This window comes from Pleurodeles waltl, chromosome 10, assembly GCF_031143425.1.
Source record: "Pleurodeles waltl isolate 20211129_DDA chromosome 10, aPleWal1.hap1.20221129, whole genome shotgun sequence".
Taxonomy (NCBI): domain Eukaryota; kingdom Metazoa; phylum Chordata; class Amphibia; order Caudata; family Salamandridae; genus Pleurodeles; species Pleurodeles waltl.
In genome coordinates this window covers 325,825,038-325,842,102 of record NC_090449.1, presented here as the reverse complement: position 1 = coordinate 325,842,102, position 17,065 = coordinate 325,825,038, and the positions used below count along the sequence as shown (strand labels likewise).

At 48.7% G+C, this 17,065-nt stretch overlaps 10 non-coding genes across 10 annotated transcripts; all 10 read left to right on the top strand.

Annotated features, from left to right (window-relative positions):
- Positions 1 to 1,653: 1,653 nt before the first annotated feature.
- Positions 1,654 to 1,725, top strand: TRNAP-AGG (transfer RNA proline (anticodon AGG)). Its single transcript has one exon. It is a non-coding gene; the product is annotated as a tRNA-Pro (tRNA).
- A 388-nt stretch (positions 1,726 to 2,113) lies between these two features.
- TRNAV-CAC (transfer RNA valine (anticodon CAC)) lies at positions 2,114 to 2,186 on the top strand. The gene has a single exon. It is a non-coding gene; the product is annotated as a tRNA-Val (tRNA).
- A 3,502-nt stretch (positions 2,187 to 5,688) lies between these two features.
- Positions 5,689 to 5,761, top strand: TRNAV-CAC (transfer RNA valine (anticodon CAC)). Its single transcript has one exon. It is a non-coding gene; the product is annotated as a tRNA-Val (tRNA).
- A 307-nt stretch (positions 5,762 to 6,068) lies between these two features.
- On the top strand, positions 6,069 to 6,180 carry TRNAL-CAA (transfer RNA leucine (anticodon CAA)). Its single transcript has 2 exons — positions 6,069 to 6,106; positions 6,135 to 6,180. It is a non-coding gene; the product is annotated as a tRNA-Leu (tRNA).
- Positions 6,181 to 8,801: 2,621 nt separating this feature from the next.
- Positions 8,802 to 8,873, top strand: TRNAP-AGG (transfer RNA proline (anticodon AGG)). Its single transcript has one exon. It is a non-coding gene; the product is annotated as a tRNA-Pro (tRNA).
- A 388-nt stretch (positions 8,874 to 9,261) lies between these two features.
- Positions 9,262 to 9,334, top strand: TRNAV-CAC (transfer RNA valine (anticodon CAC)). The gene has a single exon. It is a non-coding gene; the product is annotated as a tRNA-Val (tRNA).
- Positions 9,335 to 12,836: 3,502 nt separating this feature from the next.
- Positions 12,837 to 12,909, top strand: TRNAV-CAC (transfer RNA valine (anticodon CAC)). Its single transcript has one exon. It is a non-coding gene; the product is annotated as a tRNA-Val (tRNA).
- Positions 12,910 to 13,216: 307 nt separating this feature from the next.
- Positions 13,217 to 13,328, top strand: TRNAL-CAA (transfer RNA leucine (anticodon CAA)). Its single transcript has 2 exons — positions 13,217 to 13,254; positions 13,283 to 13,328. It is a non-coding gene; the product is annotated as a tRNA-Leu (tRNA).
- Positions 13,329 to 16,409: 3,081 nt separating this feature from the next.
- Positions 16,410 to 16,482, top strand: TRNAV-CAC (transfer RNA valine (anticodon CAC)). The gene has a single exon. It is a non-coding gene; the product is annotated as a tRNA-Val (tRNA).
- Positions 16,483 to 16,789: 307 nt separating this feature from the next.
- TRNAL-CAA (transfer RNA leucine (anticodon CAA)) lies at positions 16,790 to 16,901 on the top strand. The gene is made up of 2 exons: positions 16,790 to 16,827; positions 16,856 to 16,901. It is a non-coding gene; the product is annotated as a tRNA-Leu (tRNA).
- Positions 16,902 to 17,065: the final 164 nt, after the last annotated feature.

Below are 17,065 nucleotides of genomic sequence, written 5' to 3'. Positions count from 1 at the left end.
ACCTCGGTTCAAATCCCAGACAAACCCCTACCTTTATAGGCTCAGTCTGTGTTTTAAACAGGAGTATTTATGCTTTTCACTCTTGTAAGATGTCATGTTGCAATGCAATACATGCTTTATACTGGCGTCGAGACGGTTCAGCATCATGAAGGTATGCGAGATTTCTTTGCAACTGCTTTTCTGTGCTGGAGCAGAAGTGCTCGTAGGAACATTAAATGCACAGTGCTTCTCCATGGTAATTTCGGGTCCAGTTTTGAAATCACCTCTTGGAATGAAAGTGATCCCAGTTCCTTTCTTCCAAGGGAAGAGATCGTGTTCCGGAAGGCTCAGCTTTGAGCGTCATGAACAATGGCCCTCATCCTTGCATCCCAGTCCAATGCATAGCCACATAAAGCAAGCAGGTGTGTCTGTTTCCATAGTGTGGTGGTTCCAGTACAATGCATAGCCACATGAAGCAAGCCGGCAAGTGTGTCTGTTTGTGTAGTGTAGTGGTTATCATGCGCACCTCACATGCGAAAGGTCCCTGGTTCGAGTCGCTGGGCTTTTTCACACTATTTGCATTTCCTGCCTCACCTGACAGGCAAGCTGAGATAAAAGAGACTGTGTCTATCCCTCACCATCGTGAGGTACTACGCTCCTGGGGCATCTGTCACAGCTCACCAAGAGGAGTTGCGCCAGCTTACGGCAGTCAGTTGCTCACTGTTTGACCTTTGCAATGAAGCCTGAGCCTACAGCATTCAAACCAGCCAAGGAAGGAAGGTACGAGAGCGAAAATAGCTTTCCTGCCCTCACCAAGAACACACACCTTGAGCAAATAAAGTGCCAGACTTACAAGGCCCTATCGCCACCGGAGCATCACTTTTAGTGACGCCCCGGTGGCACTATGCACTGCGCGGTATTTACAAGATGGCGTTCAGCCACTTTTTGTGGCTTAACACCACCTTGTAAATACGGCCCCTTAGCACGCAGCGCGTTCCCTGGAAGGGGCGTGCAATGGGTGTTGTTGGGAGTGTGCCACAGCAACACCATAGCATTTTGATGCTGCTCCAGATTTAGGAGTTGGCGTAAATCTGCGTCAGCGCCAAAATCCAACGCCATCCCAGGGGTGTCGTTAGAGTGGCACACTGAGGAGAAATGTTTTCATTTCTCCTTGTTTTTGCTCTTTCTATGTGTGATGCATTCTGCAGCACACATAGAAGTAAGAGCAAATCACCATTGAAGATTTTTTTTTTGGGCAGGAAGGTGTCCCTTCCTGCACAAAAACAATTTCCCCCTCAACGCAGTCATCCTTGTACCATGGTGCAAGAACGGCTGTGTTGGCGCTCAGCAGCTAATTTAGAGCTGGCGCAGGGGGAAGCACAGGGGTGCGCTGTATTCTACAAAATACGGCGCTTCCCTGCATTTTGAAAATGACGGCGCGTGGGGCTTGCAAATTTGGCACAGCGTCGCGCTTAGTCATTTTCTTGTAAATCTGGGCCAAAATGTCTAAAGGATAGAGGCTTTTTATGTCATGTTCGATGAAGACCATGCAAATGACTCTAGTCGTACTGCAGAAGAGAGCACCATGTGCAGTTTCTTGCTTTGGGATGTAGTCTCCCACTCTCTGTCACCAACCCTCCGAGCAGGGTCGGAGCCGTTGCGTTTCTGTGCCCAGGCTCGTTGGTCTAAGGGTATGATTCTCGCTTAGGGTGTGAGAGGTCCCGGGTTCAAATCCCGGACGAGCCCATTTTAGCGGAAAACAATCAAATCCTGCTCAAAATACACAACCCCTCAACATTTCTCATTCCACTCGAAGCATTGTTGCGCAAAACATATTTTTTGCCTCAGGCGAAAAATGGATTACAATGCCTTGGCTTCCTTCCTGCTTGCTCTCAGTGCGCCCTGTGTGATGATTTCACAGGCTCTCCTTCCTGGCATTTAGGCATCAGATATTTGTCTGTCTCGGCCCGCAGCTGTGGGATTTTTCAGGACGTCTGAGTGTATGCATGCTGGCTGACACCGCTGCAATTTTCACACTTACCCCTCGCATTCCGAGCAACTGCTGATAAAGTATAGAGGAAATCGTGCAAACATATGAGGGGAACTGTGCTCCTTCAGTCAAACCAGCAAGCTTGTTTCTGTAGTGTAGTGGTTATCACGTTCGCCTCACACGCGAAAGGTCCCTGGTTCGAGACCGGGCAGAAACACTTGGCAGCAGCAGCAGCTTTTGTGTTTGCTCCCTAAAACCTCAGTCTCTCTCAATGCACACTTAGACAGAAATGACCTTTAAAAACTTGTGACCTGTGTAAAACGTGCTTTACTATTGCAGGACGCTAAAAAGTTATCTGCATCCCTCGGTGGTCGTGCATGTGCATTGTTTCTTGTTCTGTTTTTTTTTTTTTTCTTGGCCATGTTATATTGTGGGGCCTTTAAAGCTGTGACTTTGATAGGAACATTGCAAGCGGCAAAATCAACAAGTGCAGACTGAAGAGTCCGACCTGCACACTGTTTTGGCTGTCAGGATGGCCGAGTGGTCTAAGGCGCCCGACTCAAGAGAGCTTGATCTTCAGTGAAGCTGAGCCTTCTGGTCTCTTCATGGAGGCGTGGGTTCAAATCCCACTTCTGACAGGTGTATTTTCTTCCCTTAAATCTTGCTCTGCTTGCAGAGCCAGCTCCTCACACCACTATCTTTGGAAGCTGCTGTGGCATGTGAGGAGAAATCCACCAACCCATCGGCTGGGCCCTCAATCAAAATTCTGTGTATTACTGGAAGGGGCGTCTCAGGCACACCTTCTGTTAGAGCTGCACTTTATGACAGTAACTACCATGCTGGTTTCTACTTAAGCAGTTGATTCTATCGTTTGAAGTGAGGCTCTCCTGCCACCTTTTGGGCAAAGAAGACACTGCCCCTGCAACAACACAGGCAGACAAGCTCAAACTAGGTTTCTTGGTTAGGTGGGCGGAGCATATTGGCAATGGTGCCTCCTCGTGACTTGCAATTTACATGAAGAAGACAGAGAGGCAGCTGGGAGTAGGCAGTACCCATGAACCCCTGAACACTGTCTTGCGACTAGCACACAATTCTGAAATGAGGCGGGGGAAAGGAGGTGATTTCCCCATCAAGGGCCATTCCGGGAAATCAGCCACCCTGCGTCTCCCAGGTGAGTGTTTCAGGCCTATGAGCCACTAATATAAATCTCGCCTGATCGAGCGCTGATCGAGCAAGTGTGCTTGAATGCAAGAGGCATGCTCCGCTGGCTCAAGAGATAGCAGGCCCTTCAGTGCTTTTGGTTGGGAAGTCTAAGGTGCAAGGGTCCATGACTTGCAGCGGGTTACAACTACCAGAAAGGGTCTGCTTTTCACATCAGTGCCCTAGTTCAGCTCACTGGCACAGGGCATTTTGACTACCTCTTGCCTTGCTAGAGACAAACAAAAAATCCTTGACAGAAAACATCAATTGCTATGGCACGCTTAGAGAGAGAGAGCCTCCAAATGGCCCTGCTTTTCGGAAAGACGCTTCAGAAGATGTTTCAAATGACTATGCAGCGGCAGTCTAGTTGGTATAGGGGTATGATTCTCGCTTCGGGTGTGAGAGGACCTCGGTTCAAATCCCAGACAAACCCCTACCTTCATAGGTTCAGTCTGTGTTTTAAACAGGAGTACTTCTGCTTTTCACTCTTGTAAGATGTCATGTTGCAATGCAATACATGCTTTATACTGGCGTCGAGACGGTTCAGCATCATGAAGGTATGCGAGATTTCTTTGCAACTGCTTTTCTGTGCTGGAGCAGCAGTGCTCGTAGGAACATTAAATGCACAGTGCTTCTCCATGGTAATTTCGGGTCCAGTTCTGAAATCACCTCTTGGAATGAAAGTGATCCCAGTTCCTTTCTTCCAAGGGAAGAGATCGTGTTCCGGAAGGCTCAGCTTTGAGCGTCATGAACATTGGCCCTCATCCTTGCATCCCAGTCCAATGCATAGCCACATAAAGCAAGCAGGTGTGTCTGTTTCCATAGTGTGGTGGTTCCAGTACAATGCATAGCCACATGAAGCAAGCCGGCAAGTGTGTCTGTTTGTCTAGTGTAGTGGTTATCATGCGCACCTCACATGCGAAAGGTCCCTGGTTCGAGTCGCTGGGCTTTTTCACAGTATTTGCATTTCCTGCCTCACCTGACAGGCAAGCTGAGATAAAAGAGACTGTGTCTATCCCTCACCATCGTGAGGTACTACGCTCCTGGGGCATCTGTCACAGCTCACCAAGAGGAGTTGCGCCAGCTTACGGCAGTCAGTTGCTCACTGTTTGACCTTTGCAATGAAGCCTGAGCCTACAGCATTCAAACCAGCCAAGGAAGGAAGGTACGAGAGCGAAAATAGCTTTCCTGCCCTCACCAAGAACACACACCTTGAGCAAATAAAGTGCCAGACTTACAAGGCCCTATCGCCACCGGAGCATCACTTTTAGTGACGCCCCGGTGGCACTATGCACTGCGCGGTATTTACAAGATGGCGTTCAGCCACTTTTTGTGGCTTAACACCACCTTGTAAATACGGCCCCTTAGCACGCAGCGCGTTCCCTGGAAGGGGCGTGCAATGGGTGTTGTTGGGAGTGTGCCACAGCAACACCATAGCATTTTGATGCTGCTCCAGATTTAGGAGTTGGCGTAAATCTGCGTCAGCGCCAAAATCCAACGCCATCCCAGGGGTGTCGTTAGAGTGGCACACTGAGGAGAAATGTTTTCATTTCTCCTTGTTTTTGCTCTTTCTATGTGTGATGCATTCTGCAGCACACATAGAAGTAAGAGCAAATCACCATTGAAGATTTTTTTTTTGGGCAGGCAGGTGTCCCTTCCTGCACAAAAACAATTTCCCCCTCAACGCAGTCATCCTTGTACCATGGTGCAAGAACGGCTGCGTTGGCGCTCAGCAGCTAATTTAGAGCTGGCGCAGGGGGAAGCACAGGGGTGCGCTGTATTCTACTAAATACGGCGCTTCCCTGCATTTTGAAAATGACGGCGCGTGGGGCTTGCAAATTTGGCACAGCGTCGCGCTTAGTCATTTTCTTGTAAATCTGGGCCAAAATGTCTAAAGGATAGAGGCTTTTTATGTCATGTTCGATGAAGACCATGCAAATGACTCTAGTCGTACTGCAGAAGAGAGCACCATGTGCAGTTTCTTGCTTTGGGATGTAGTCTCCCACTCTCTGTCACCAACCCTCCGAGCAGGGTCGGAGCCGTTGCTTTTGTGTGCCCAGGCTCGTTGGTCTAGGGGTATGATTCTCGCTTAGGGTGCGAAAAGTCCTGGGTTCAAATCCCGGACGAGCCCATTTTAGCGGAAAACAATCAAATCCTGCTCAAAATACACAACCCCTCAACATTTCTCATTCCACTCGAAGCATTGTTGCGCAAAACATATATTTTGCCTCAGGCGAAAAATGGATTACAATGCCTTGGCTTCCTTCCTGCTTGCTCTCAGTGCGCCCTGTGTGATGATTTCACAGGCTCTCCTTCCTGGCATTTAGGCATCAGATATTTGTCTGTCTCTGCCCGCAGCTGTGGGATTTTTCAGGACGTCTGAGTGTATGCATGCTGGCTGACACCGCGGCAATTTTCACACTTACCCCTCGCATTCCGAGCAACTGCTGATAAAGTATAGAGGAAATCGTGCAAACATATGAGGGGAACTGTGCTCCTTCAGTCAAACTAGCAAGCTTGTTTCTGTAGTGTAGTGGTTATCACGTTCACCTCACACGCGAAAGGTCCCCGGTTCGAGACCGGGCAGAAACACTTGGCAGCAGCAGCTTTTGTGTTTGCTCCCTAAAACCTCAGTCTCTCTCAATGCACACTTAGACAGAAATGACCTTTAAAAACTTGTGACCTGTGTAAAACGTGCTTTACTATTGCAGGACGCTAAAAAGTTATCTGCATCCCTCGGTGGTCGTGCATGTGCATTGTTTCTTGTTCTGTTTTTTTTTTTTTTTCTTGGCCATGTTATATTGTGGGGCCTTTAAAGCTGTGACTTTGATAGGAACATTGCAAGCGGCAAAATCAACAAGTGCAGACTGAAGAGTCCGACCTGCACACTGTTTTGGCTGTCAGGATGGCCGAGTGGTCTAAGGCGCCAGACTCAAGAGAGCTTGATCTTCAGTGAAGCTGAGCCTTCTGGTCTCTTCATGGAGGCGTGGGTTCAAATCCCACTTCTGACATGTGTATTTTCTTCCCTTAAATCTTGCTCTGCTTGCAGAGCCAGCTCCTCACACCACTATCTTTGGAAGCTGCTGTGGCATGTGAGGAGAAATCCACCAACCCATCAGCTGGGCCCTCAATCAAAATTCTGTGTATTACTGGAAGGGGCGTCTCAGGCACACCTTCTATTAGAGCTGCACTTTTAGACAGTAACTACCATGCTGGTTTCTACTTAAGCAGTTGATTCTATCGTTTGAAGTGAGGCTCTCCCGCCACCTTTTGGGCAAAGAAGACACTGCCCCTGCAACAACACAGGCAGACAAGCTCAAACTAGGTTTCTTGGTTAGGTGGGCGGAGCATATTGGCAATGGTGCCTCCTCGTGACTTGCAATTTACATGAAGAAGACAGAGAGGCAGCTGGGAGTAGGCAGTACCCATGAACCCCTGAACACTGTCTTGCGACTAGCACACAATTCTGAAATGAGGCGGGGGAAAGGAGGTGATTTCCCCATCAAGGGCCATTCCGGGAAATCAGCCACCCTGCGTCTCCCAGGTGAGTGTTTCAGGCCTATGAGCCACTAATATAAATCTCGCCTGATTGAGCGCTGATCGAGCAAGTGTGCTTGAATCCAAGAGGCATGCTCCTCTGGCTCAAGAGCTAGCAGGCCCTTCAGTGCTTCTGGTTGGGAAGTCTAAGGTGCAAGGGTCCATGACTTGCAGCGGGTTACAACTACCAGAAAGGGTCTGCTTTTCACATCAGTGCCCTAGTTCAGCTCACTGGCACAGGGCATTTTGACTACCTCTTGCCTTGCTAGAGACAAACAAAAAATCCTTGACAGAAAACATCAATTGCTATGGCACGCTTAGAGAGAGAGAGCCTCCAAATGGCCCTGCTTTTCGGAAAGACGCTTCAGAAGATGTTTCAAATGACTATGCAGCGGCAGTCTAGTTGGTATAGGGGTATGATTCTCGCTTCGGGTGTGAGAGGACCTCGGTTCAAATCCCAGACAAACCCCTACCTTTATAGGCTCAGTCTGTGTTTTAAACAGGAGTATTTATGCTTTTCACTCTTGTAAGATGTCATGTTGCAATGCAATACATGCTTTATACTGGCGTCGAGACGGTTCAGCATCATGAAGGTATGCGAGATTTCTTTGCAACTGCTTTTCTGTGCTGGAGCAGAAGTGCTCGTAGGAACATTAAATGCACAGTGCTTCTCCATGGTAATTTCGGGTCCAGTTTTGAAATCACCTCTTGGAATGAAAGTGATCCCAGTTCCTTTCTTCCAAGGGAAGAGATCGTGTTCCGGAAGGCTCAGCTTTGAGCGTCATGAACAATGGCCCTCATCCTTGCATCCCAGTCCAATGCATAGCCACATAAAGCAAGCAGGTGTGTCTGTTTCCATAGTGTGGTGGTTCCAGTACAATGCATAGCCACATGAAGCAAGCCGGCAAGTGTGTCTGTTTGTGTAGTGTAGTGGTTATCATGCGCACCTCACATGCGAAAGGTCCCTGGTTCGAGTCGCTGGGCTTTTTCACACTATTTGCATTTCCTGCCTCACCTGACAGGCAAGCTGAGATAAAAGAGACTGTGTCTATCCCTCACCATCGTGAGGTACTACGCTCCTGGGGCATCTGTCACAGCTCACCAAGAGGAGTTGCGCCAGCTTACGGCAGTCAGTTGCTCACTGTTTGACCTTTGCAATGAAGCCTGAGCCTACAGCATTCAAACCAGCCAAGGAAGGAAGGTACGAGAGCGAAAATAGCTTTCCTGCCCTCACCAAGAACACACACCTTGAGCAAATAAAGTGCCAGACTTACAAGGCCCTATCGCCACCGGAGCATCACTTTTAGTGACGCCCCGGTGGCACTATGCACTGCGCGGTATTTACAAGATGGCGTTCAGCCACTTTTTGTGGCTTAACACCACCTTGTAAATACGGCCCCTTAGCACGCAGCGCGTTCCCTGGAAGGGGCGTGCAATGGGTGTTGTTGGGAGTGTGCCACAGCAACACCATAGCATTTTGATGCTGCTCCAGATTTAGGAGTTGGCGTAAATCTGCGTCAGCGCCAAAATCCAACGCCATCCCAGGGGTGTCGTTAGAGTGGCACACTGAGGAGAAATGTTTTCATTTCTCCTTGTTTTTGCTCTTTCTATGTGTGATGCATTCTGCAGCACACATAGAAGTAAGAGCAAATCACCATTGAAGATTTTTTTTTTGGGCAGGAAGGTGTCCCTTCCTGCACAAAAACAATTTCCCCCTCAACGCAGTCATCCTTGTACCATGGTGCAAGAACGGCTGTGTTGGCGCTCAGCAGCTAATTTAGAGCTGGCGCAGGGGGAAGCACAGGGGTGCGCTGTATTCTACAAAATACGGCGCTTCCCTGCATTTTGAAAATGACGGCGCGTGGGGCTTGCAAATTTGGCACAGCGTCGCGCTTAGTCATTTTCTTGTAAATCTGGGCCAAAATGTCTAAAGGATAGAGGCTTTTTATGTCATGTTCGATGAAGACCATGCAAATGACTCTAGTCGTACTGCAGAAGAGAGCACCATGTGCAGTTTCTTGCTTTGGGATGTAGTCTCCCACTCTCTGTCACCAACCCTCCGAGCAGGGTCGGAGCCGTTGCGTTTCTGTGCCCAGGCTCGTTGGTCTAAGGGTATGATTCTCGCTTAGGGTGTGAGAGGTCCCGGGTTCAAATCCCGGACGAGCCCATTTTAGCGGAAAACAATCAAATCCTGCTCAAAATACACAACCCCTCAACATTTCTCATTCCACTCGAAGCATTGTTGCGCAAAACATATTTTTTGCCTCAGGCGAAAAATGGATTACAATGCCTTGGCTTCCTTCCTGCTTGCTCTCAGTGCGCCCTGTGTGATGATTTCACAGGCTCTCCTTCCTGGCATTTAGGCATCAGATATTTGTCTGTCTCGGCCCGCAGCTGTGGGATTTTTCAGGACGTCTGAGTGTATGCATGCTGGCTGACACCGCTGCAATTTTCACACTTACCCCTCGCATTCCGAGCAACTGCTGATAAAGTATAGAGGAAATCGTGCAAACATATGAGGGGAACTGTGCTCCTTCAGTCAAACCAGCAAGCTTGTTTCTGTAGTGTAGTGGTTATCACGTTCGCCTCACACGCGAAAGGTCCCTGGTTCGAGACCGGGCAGAAACACTTGGCAGCAGCAGCAGCTTTTGTGTTTGCTCCCTAAAACCTCAGTCTCTCTCAATGCACACTTAGACAGAAATGACCTTTAAAAACTTGTGACCTGTGTAAAACGTGCTTTACTATTGCAGGACGCTAAAAAGTTATCTGCATCCCTCGGTGGTCGTGCATGTGCATTGTTTCTTGTTCTGTTTTTTTTTTTTTTCTTGGCCATGTTATATTGTGGGGCCTTTAAAGCTGTGACTTTGATAGGAACATTGCAAGCGGCAAAATCAACAAGTGCAGACTGAAGAGTCCGACCTGCACACTGTTTTGGCTGTCAGGATGGCCGAGTGGTCTAAGGCGCCCGACTCAAGAGAGCTTGATCTTCAGTGAAGCTGAGCCTTCTGGTCTCTTCATGGAGGCGTGGGTTCAAATCCCACTTCTGACAGGTGTATTTTCTTCCCTTAAATCTTGCTCTGCTTGCAGAGCCAGCTCCTCACACCACTATCTTTGGAAGCTGCTGTGGCATGTGAGGAGAAATCCACCAACCCATCGGCTGGGCCCTCAATCAAAATTCTGTGTATTACTGGAAGGGGCGTCTCAGGCACACCTTCTGTTAGAGCTGCACTTTATGACAGTAACTACCATGCTGGTTTCTACTTAAGCAGTTGATTCTATCGTTTGAAGTGAGGCTCTCCTGCCACCTTTTGGGCAAAGAAGACACTGCCCCTGCAACAACACAGGCAGACAAGCTCAAACTAGGTTTCTTGGTTAGGTGGGCGGAGCATATTGGCAATGGTGCCTCCTCGTGACTTGCAATTTACATGAAGAAGACAGAGAGGCAGCTGGGAGTAGGCAGTACCCATGAACCCCTGAACACTGTCTTGCGACTAGCACACAATTCTGAAATGAGGCGGGGGAAAGGAGGTGATTTCCCCATCAAGGGCCATTCCGGGAAATCAGCCACCCTGCGTCTCCCAGGTGAGTGTTTCAGGCCTATGAGCCACTAATATAAATCTCGCCTGATCGAGCGCTGATCGAGCAAGTGTGCTTGAATGCAAGAGGCATGCTCCGCTGGCTCAAGAGATAGCAGGCCCTTCAGTGCTTTTGGTTGGGAAGTCTAAGGTGCAAGGGTCCATGACTTGCAGCGGGTTACAACTACCAGAAAGGGTCTGCTTTTCACATCAGTGCCCTAGTTCAGCTCACTGGCACAGGGCATTTTGACTACCTCTTGCCTTGCTAGAGACAAACAAAAAATCCTTGACAGAAAACATCAATTGCTATGGCACGCTTAGAGAGAGAGAGCCTCCAAATGGCCCTGCTTTTCGGAAAGACGCTTCAGAAGATGTTTCAAATGACTATGCAGCGGCAGTCTAGTTGGTATAGGGGTATGATTCTCGCTTCGGGTGTGAGAGGACCTCGGTTCAAATCCCAGACAAACCCCTACCTTCATAGGTTCAGTCTGTGTTTTAAACAGGAGTACTTCTGCTTTTCACTCTTGTAAGATGTCATGTTGCAATGCAATACATGCTTTATACTGGCGTCGAGACGGTTCAGCATCATGAAGGTATGCGAGATTTCTTTGCAACTGCTTTTCTGTGCTGGAGCAGCAGTGCTCGTAGGAACATTAAATGCACAGTGCTTCTCCATGGTAATTTCGGGTCCAGTTCTGAAATCACCTCTTGGAATGAAAGTGATCCCAGTTCCTTTCTTCCAAGGGAAGAGATCGTGTTCCGGAAGGCTCAGCTTTGAGCGTCATGAACATTGGCCCTCATCCTTGCATCCCAGTCCAATGCATAGCCACATAAAGCAAGCAGGTGTGTCTGTTTCCATAGTGTGGTGGTTCCAGTACAATGCATAGCCACATGAAGCAAGCCGGCAAGTGTGTCTGTTTGTCTAGTGTAGTGGTTATCATGCGCACCTCACATGCGAAAGGTCCCTGGTTCGAGTCGCTGGGCTTTTTCACAGTATTTGCATTTCCTGCCTCACCTGACAGGCAAGCTGAGATAAAAGAGACTGTGTCTATCCCTCACCATCGTGAGGTACTACGCTCCTGGGGCATCTGTCACAGCTCACCAAGAGGAGTTGCGCCAGCTTACGGCAGTCAGTTGCTCACTGTTTGACCTTTGCAATGAAGCCTGAGCCTACAGCATTCAAACCAGCCAAGGAAGGAAGGTACGAGAGCGAAAATAGCTTTCCTGCCCTCACCAAGAACACACACCTTGAGCAAATAAAGTGCCAGACTTACAAGGCCCTATCGCCACCGGAGCATCACTTTTAGTGACGCCCCGGTGGCACTATGCACTGCGCGGTATTTACAAGATGGCGTTCAGCCACTTTTTGTGGCTTAACACCACCTTGTAAATACGGCCCCTTAGCACGCAGCGCGTTCCCTGGAAGGGGCGTGCAATGGGTGTTGTTGGGAGTGTGCCACAGCAACACCATAGCATTTTGATGCTGCTCCAGATTTAGGAGTTGGCGTAAATCTGCGTCAGCGCCAAAATCCAACGCCATCCCAGGGGTGTCGTTAGAGTGGCACACTGAGGAGAAATGTTTTCATTTCTCCTTGTTTTTGCTCTTTCTATGTGTGATGCATTCTGCAGCACACATAGAAGTAAGAGCAAATCACCATTGAAGATTTTTTTTTTGGGCAGGCAGGTGTCCCTTCCTGCACAAAAACAATTTCCCCCTCAACGCAGTCATCCTTGTACCATGGTGCAAGAACGGCTGCGTTGGCGCTCAGCAGCTAATTTAGAGCTGGCGCAGGGGGAAGCACAGGGGTGCGCTGTATTCTACTAAATACGGCGCTTCCCTGCATTTTGAAAATGACGGCGCGTGGGGCTTGCAAATTTGGCACAGCGTCGCGCTTAGTCATTTTCTTGTAAATCTGGGCCAAAATGTCTAAAGGATAGAGGCTTTTTATGTCATGTTCGATGAAGACCATGCAAATGACTCTAGTCGTACTGCAGAAGAGAGCACCATGTGCAGTTTCTTGCTTTGGGATGTAGTCTCCCACTCTCTGTCACCAACCCTCCGAGCAGGGTCGGAGCCGTTGCTTTTGTGTGCCCAGGCTCGTTGGTCTAGGGGTATGATTCTCGCTTAGGGTGCGAAAAGTCCTGGGTTCAAATCCCGGACGAGCCCATTTTAGCGGAAAACAATCAAATCCTGCTCAAAATACACAACCCCTCAACATTTCTCATTCCACTCGAAGCATTGTTGCGCAAAACATATATTTTGCCTCAGGCGAAAAATGGATTACAATGCCTTGGCTTCCTTCCTGCTTGCTCTCAGTGCGCCCTGTGTGATGATTTCACAGGCTCTCCTTCCTGGCATTTAGGCATCAGATATTTGTCTGTCTCTGCCCGCAGCTGTGGGATTTTTCAGGACGTCTGAGTGTATGCATGCTGGCTGACACCGCGGCAATTTTCACACTTACCCCTCGCATTCCGAGCAACTGCTGATAAAGTATAGAGGAAATCGTGCAAACATATGAGGGGAACTGTGCTCCTTCAGTCAAACTAGCAAGCTTGTTTCTGTAGTGTAGTGGTTATCACGTTCACCTCACACGCGAAAGGTCCCCGGTTCGAGACCGGGCAGAAACACTTGGCAGCAGCAGCTTTTGTGTTTGCTCCCTAAAACCTCAGTCTCTCTCAATGCACACTTAGACAGAAATGACCTTTAAAAACTTGTGACCTGTGTAAAACGTGCTTTACTATTGCAGGACGCTAAAAAGTTATCTGCATCCCTCGGTGGTCGTGCATGTGCATTGTTTCTTGTTCTGTTTTTTTTTTTTTTTCTTGGCCATGTTATATTGTGGGGCCTTTAAAGCTGTGACTTTGATAGGAACATTGCAAGCGGCAAAATCAACAAGTGCAGACTGAAGAGTCCGACCTGCACACTGTTTTGGCTGTCAGGATGGCCGAGTGGTCTAAGGCGCCAGACTCAAGAGAGCTTGATCTTCAGTGAAGCTGAGCCTTCTGGTCTCTTCATGGAGGCGTGGGTTCAAATCCCACTTCTGACATGTGTATTTTCTTCCCTTAAATCTTGCTCTGCTTGCAGAGCCAGCTCCTCACACCACTATCTTTGGAAGCTGCTGTGGCATGTGAGGAGAAATCCACCAACCCATCAGCTGGGCCCTCAATCAAAATTCTGTGTATTACTGGAAGGGGCGTCTCAGGCACACCTTCTATTAGAGCTGCACTTTTAGACAGTAACTACCATGCTGGTTTCTACTTAAGCAGTTGATTCTATCGTTTGAAGTGAGGCTCTCCCGCCACCTTTTGGGCAAAGAAGACACTGCCCCTGCAACAACACAGGCAGACAAGCTCAAACTAGGTTTCTTGGTTAGGTGGGCGGAGCATATTGGCAATGGTGCCTCCTCGTGACTTGCAATTTACATGAAGAAGACAGAGAGGCAGCTGGGAGTAGGCAGTACCCATGAACCCCTGAACACTGTCTTGCGACTAGCACACAATTCTGAAATGAGGCGGGGGAAAGGAGGTGATTTCCCCATCAAGGGCCATTCCGGGAAATCAGCCACCCTGCGTCTCCCAGGTGAGTGTTTCAGGCCTATGAGCCACTAATATAAATCTCGCCTGATCGAGCGCTGATCGAGCAAGTGTGCTTGAATCCAAGAGGCATGCTCCTCTGGCTCAAGAGCTAGCAGGCCCTTCAGTGCTTCTGGTTGGGAAGTCTAAGGTGCAAGGGTCCATGACTTGCAGCGGGTTACAACTACCAGAAAGGGTCTGCTTTTCACATCAGTGCCCTAGTTCAGCTCACTGGCACAGGGCATTTTGACTACCTCTTGCCTTGCTAGAGACAAACAAAAAATCCTTGACAGAAAACATCAATTGCTATGGCACGCTTAGAGAGAGAGAGCCTCCAAATGGCCCTGCTTTTCGGAAAGACGCTTCAGAAGATGTTTCAAATGACTATGCAGCGGCAGTCTAGTTGGTATAGGGGTATGATTCTCGCTTCGGGTGTGAGAGGACCTCGGTTCAAATCCCAGACAAACCCCTACCTTTATAGGCTCAGTCTGTGTTTTAAACAGGAGTATTTATGCTTTTCACTCTTGTAAGATGTCATGTTGCAATGCAATACATGCTTTATACTGGCGTCGAGACGGTTCAGCATCATGAAGGTATGCGAGATTTCTTTGCAACTGCTTTTCTGTGCTGGAGCAGAAGTGCTCGTAGGAACATTAAATGCACAGTGCTTCTCCATGGTAATTTCGGGTCCAGTTTTGAAATCACCTCTTGGAATGAAAGTGATCCCAGTTCCTTTCTTCCAAGGGAAGAGATCGTGTTCCGGAAGGCTCAGCTTTGAGCGTCATGAACAATGGCCCTCATCCTTGCATCCCAGTCCAATGCATAGCCACATAAAGCAAGCAGGTGTGTCTGTTTCCATAGTGTGGTGGTTCCAGTACAATGCATAGCCACATGAAGCAAGCCGGCAAGTGTGTCTGTTTGTGTAGTGTAGTGGTTATCATGCGCACCTCACATGCGAAAGGTCCCTGGTTCGAGTCGCTGGGCTTTTTCACACTATTTGCATTTCCTGCCTCACCTGACAGGCAAGCTGAGATAAAAGAGACTGTGTCTATCCCTCACCATCGTGAGGTACTACGCTCCTGGGGCATCTGTCACAGCTCACCAAGAGGAGTTGCGCCAGCTTACGGCAGTCAGTTGCTCACTGTTTGACCTTTGCAATGAAGCCTGAGCCTACAGCATTCAAACCAGCCAAGGAAGGAAGGTACGAGAGCGAAAATAGCTTTCCTGCCCTCACCAAGAACACACACCTTGAGCAAATAAAGTGCCAGACTTACAAGGCCCTATCGCCACCGGAGCATCACTTTTAGTGACGCCCCGGTGGCACTATGCACTGCGCGGTATTTACAAGATGGCGTTCAGCCACTTTTTGTGGCTTAACACCACCTTGTAAATACGGCCCCTTAGCACGCAGCGCGTTCCCTGGAAGGGGCGTGCAATGGGTGTTGTTGGGAGTGTGCCACAGCAACACCATAGCATTTTGATGCTGCTCCAGATTTAGGAGTTGGCGTAAATCTGCGTCAGCGCCAAAATCCAACGCCATCCCAGGGGTGTCGTTAGAGTGGCACACTGAGGAGAAATGTTTTCATTTCTCCTTGTTTTTGCTCTTTCTATGTGTGATGCATTCTGCAGCACACATAGAAGTAAGAGCAAATCACCATTGAAGATTTTTTTTTTGGGCAGGCAGGTGTCCCTTCCTGCACAAAAACAATTTCCCCCTCAACGCAGTCATCCTTGTACCATGGTGCAAGAACGGCTGCGTTGGCGCTCAGCAGCTAATTTAGAGCTGGCGCAGGGGGAAGCACAGGGGTGCGCTGTATTCTACTAAATACGGCGCTTCCCTGCATTTTGAAAATGACGGCGCGTGGGGCTTGCAAATTTGGCACAGCGTCGCGCTTAGTCATTTTCTTGTAAATCTGGGCCAAAATGTCTAAAGGATAGAGGCTTTTTATGTCATGTTCGATGAAGACCATGCAAATGACTCTAGTCGTACTGCAGAAGAGAGCACCATGTGCAGTTTCTTGCTTTGGGATGTAGTCTCCCACTCTCTGTCACCAACCCTCCGAGCAGGGTCGGAGCCGTTGCTTTTCTGTGCCCAGGCTCGTTGGTCTAGGGGTATGATTCTCGCTTAGGGTGCGAAAAGTCCTGGGTTCAAATCCCGGACGAGCCCATTTTAGCGGAAAACAATCAAATCCTGCTCAAAATACACAACCCCTCAACATTTCTCATTCCACTCGAAGCATTGTTGCGCAAAACATATATTTTGCCTCAGGCGAAAAATGGATTACAATGCCTTGGCTTCCTTCCTGCTTGCTCTCAGTGCGCCCTGTGTGATGATTTCACAGGCTCTCCTTCCTGGCATTTAGGCATCAGATATTTGTCTGTCTCTGCCCGCAGCTGTGGGATTTTTCAGGACGTCTGAGTGTATGCATGCTGGCTGACACCGCGGCAATTTTCACACTTACCCCTCGCATTCCGAGCAACTGCTGATAAAGTATAGAGGAAATCGTGCAAACATATGAGGGGAACTGTGCTCCTTCAGTCAAACTAGCAAGCTTGTTTCTGTAGTGTAGTGGTTATCACGTTCACCTCACACGCGAAAGGTCCCCGGTTCGATACCGGGCAGAAACACTTGGCAGCAGCAGCTTTTGTGTTTGCTCCCTAAAACCTCAGTCTCTCTCAATGCACACTTAGACAGAAATGACCTTTAAAAACTTGTGACCTGTGTAAAACGTGCTTTACTATTGCAGGACGCTAAAAAGTTATCTGCATCCCTCGGTGGTCGTGCATGTGCATTGTTTCTTGTTCTGTTTTTTTTTTTTTTTCTTGGCCATGTTATATTGTGGGGCCTTTAAAGCTGTGACTTTGATAGGAACATTGCAAGCGGCAAAATCAACAAGTGCAGACTGAAGAGTCCGACCTGCACACTGTTTTGGCTGTCAGGATGGCCGAGTGGTCTAAGGCGCCAGACTCAAGAGAGCTTGATCTTCAGTGAAGCTGAGCCTTCTGGTCTCTTCATGGAGGCGTGGGTTCAAATCCCACTTCTGACATGTGTATTTTCTTCCCTTAAATCTTGCTCTGCTTGCAGAGCCAGCTCCTCACACCACTATCTTTGGAAGCTGCTGTGGCATGTGAGGAGAAATCCACCAACCCATCAGCTGGGCCCTCAATCAAAATTCTGTGTATTACTGGAAGGGGCGTCTCAGGCACACCT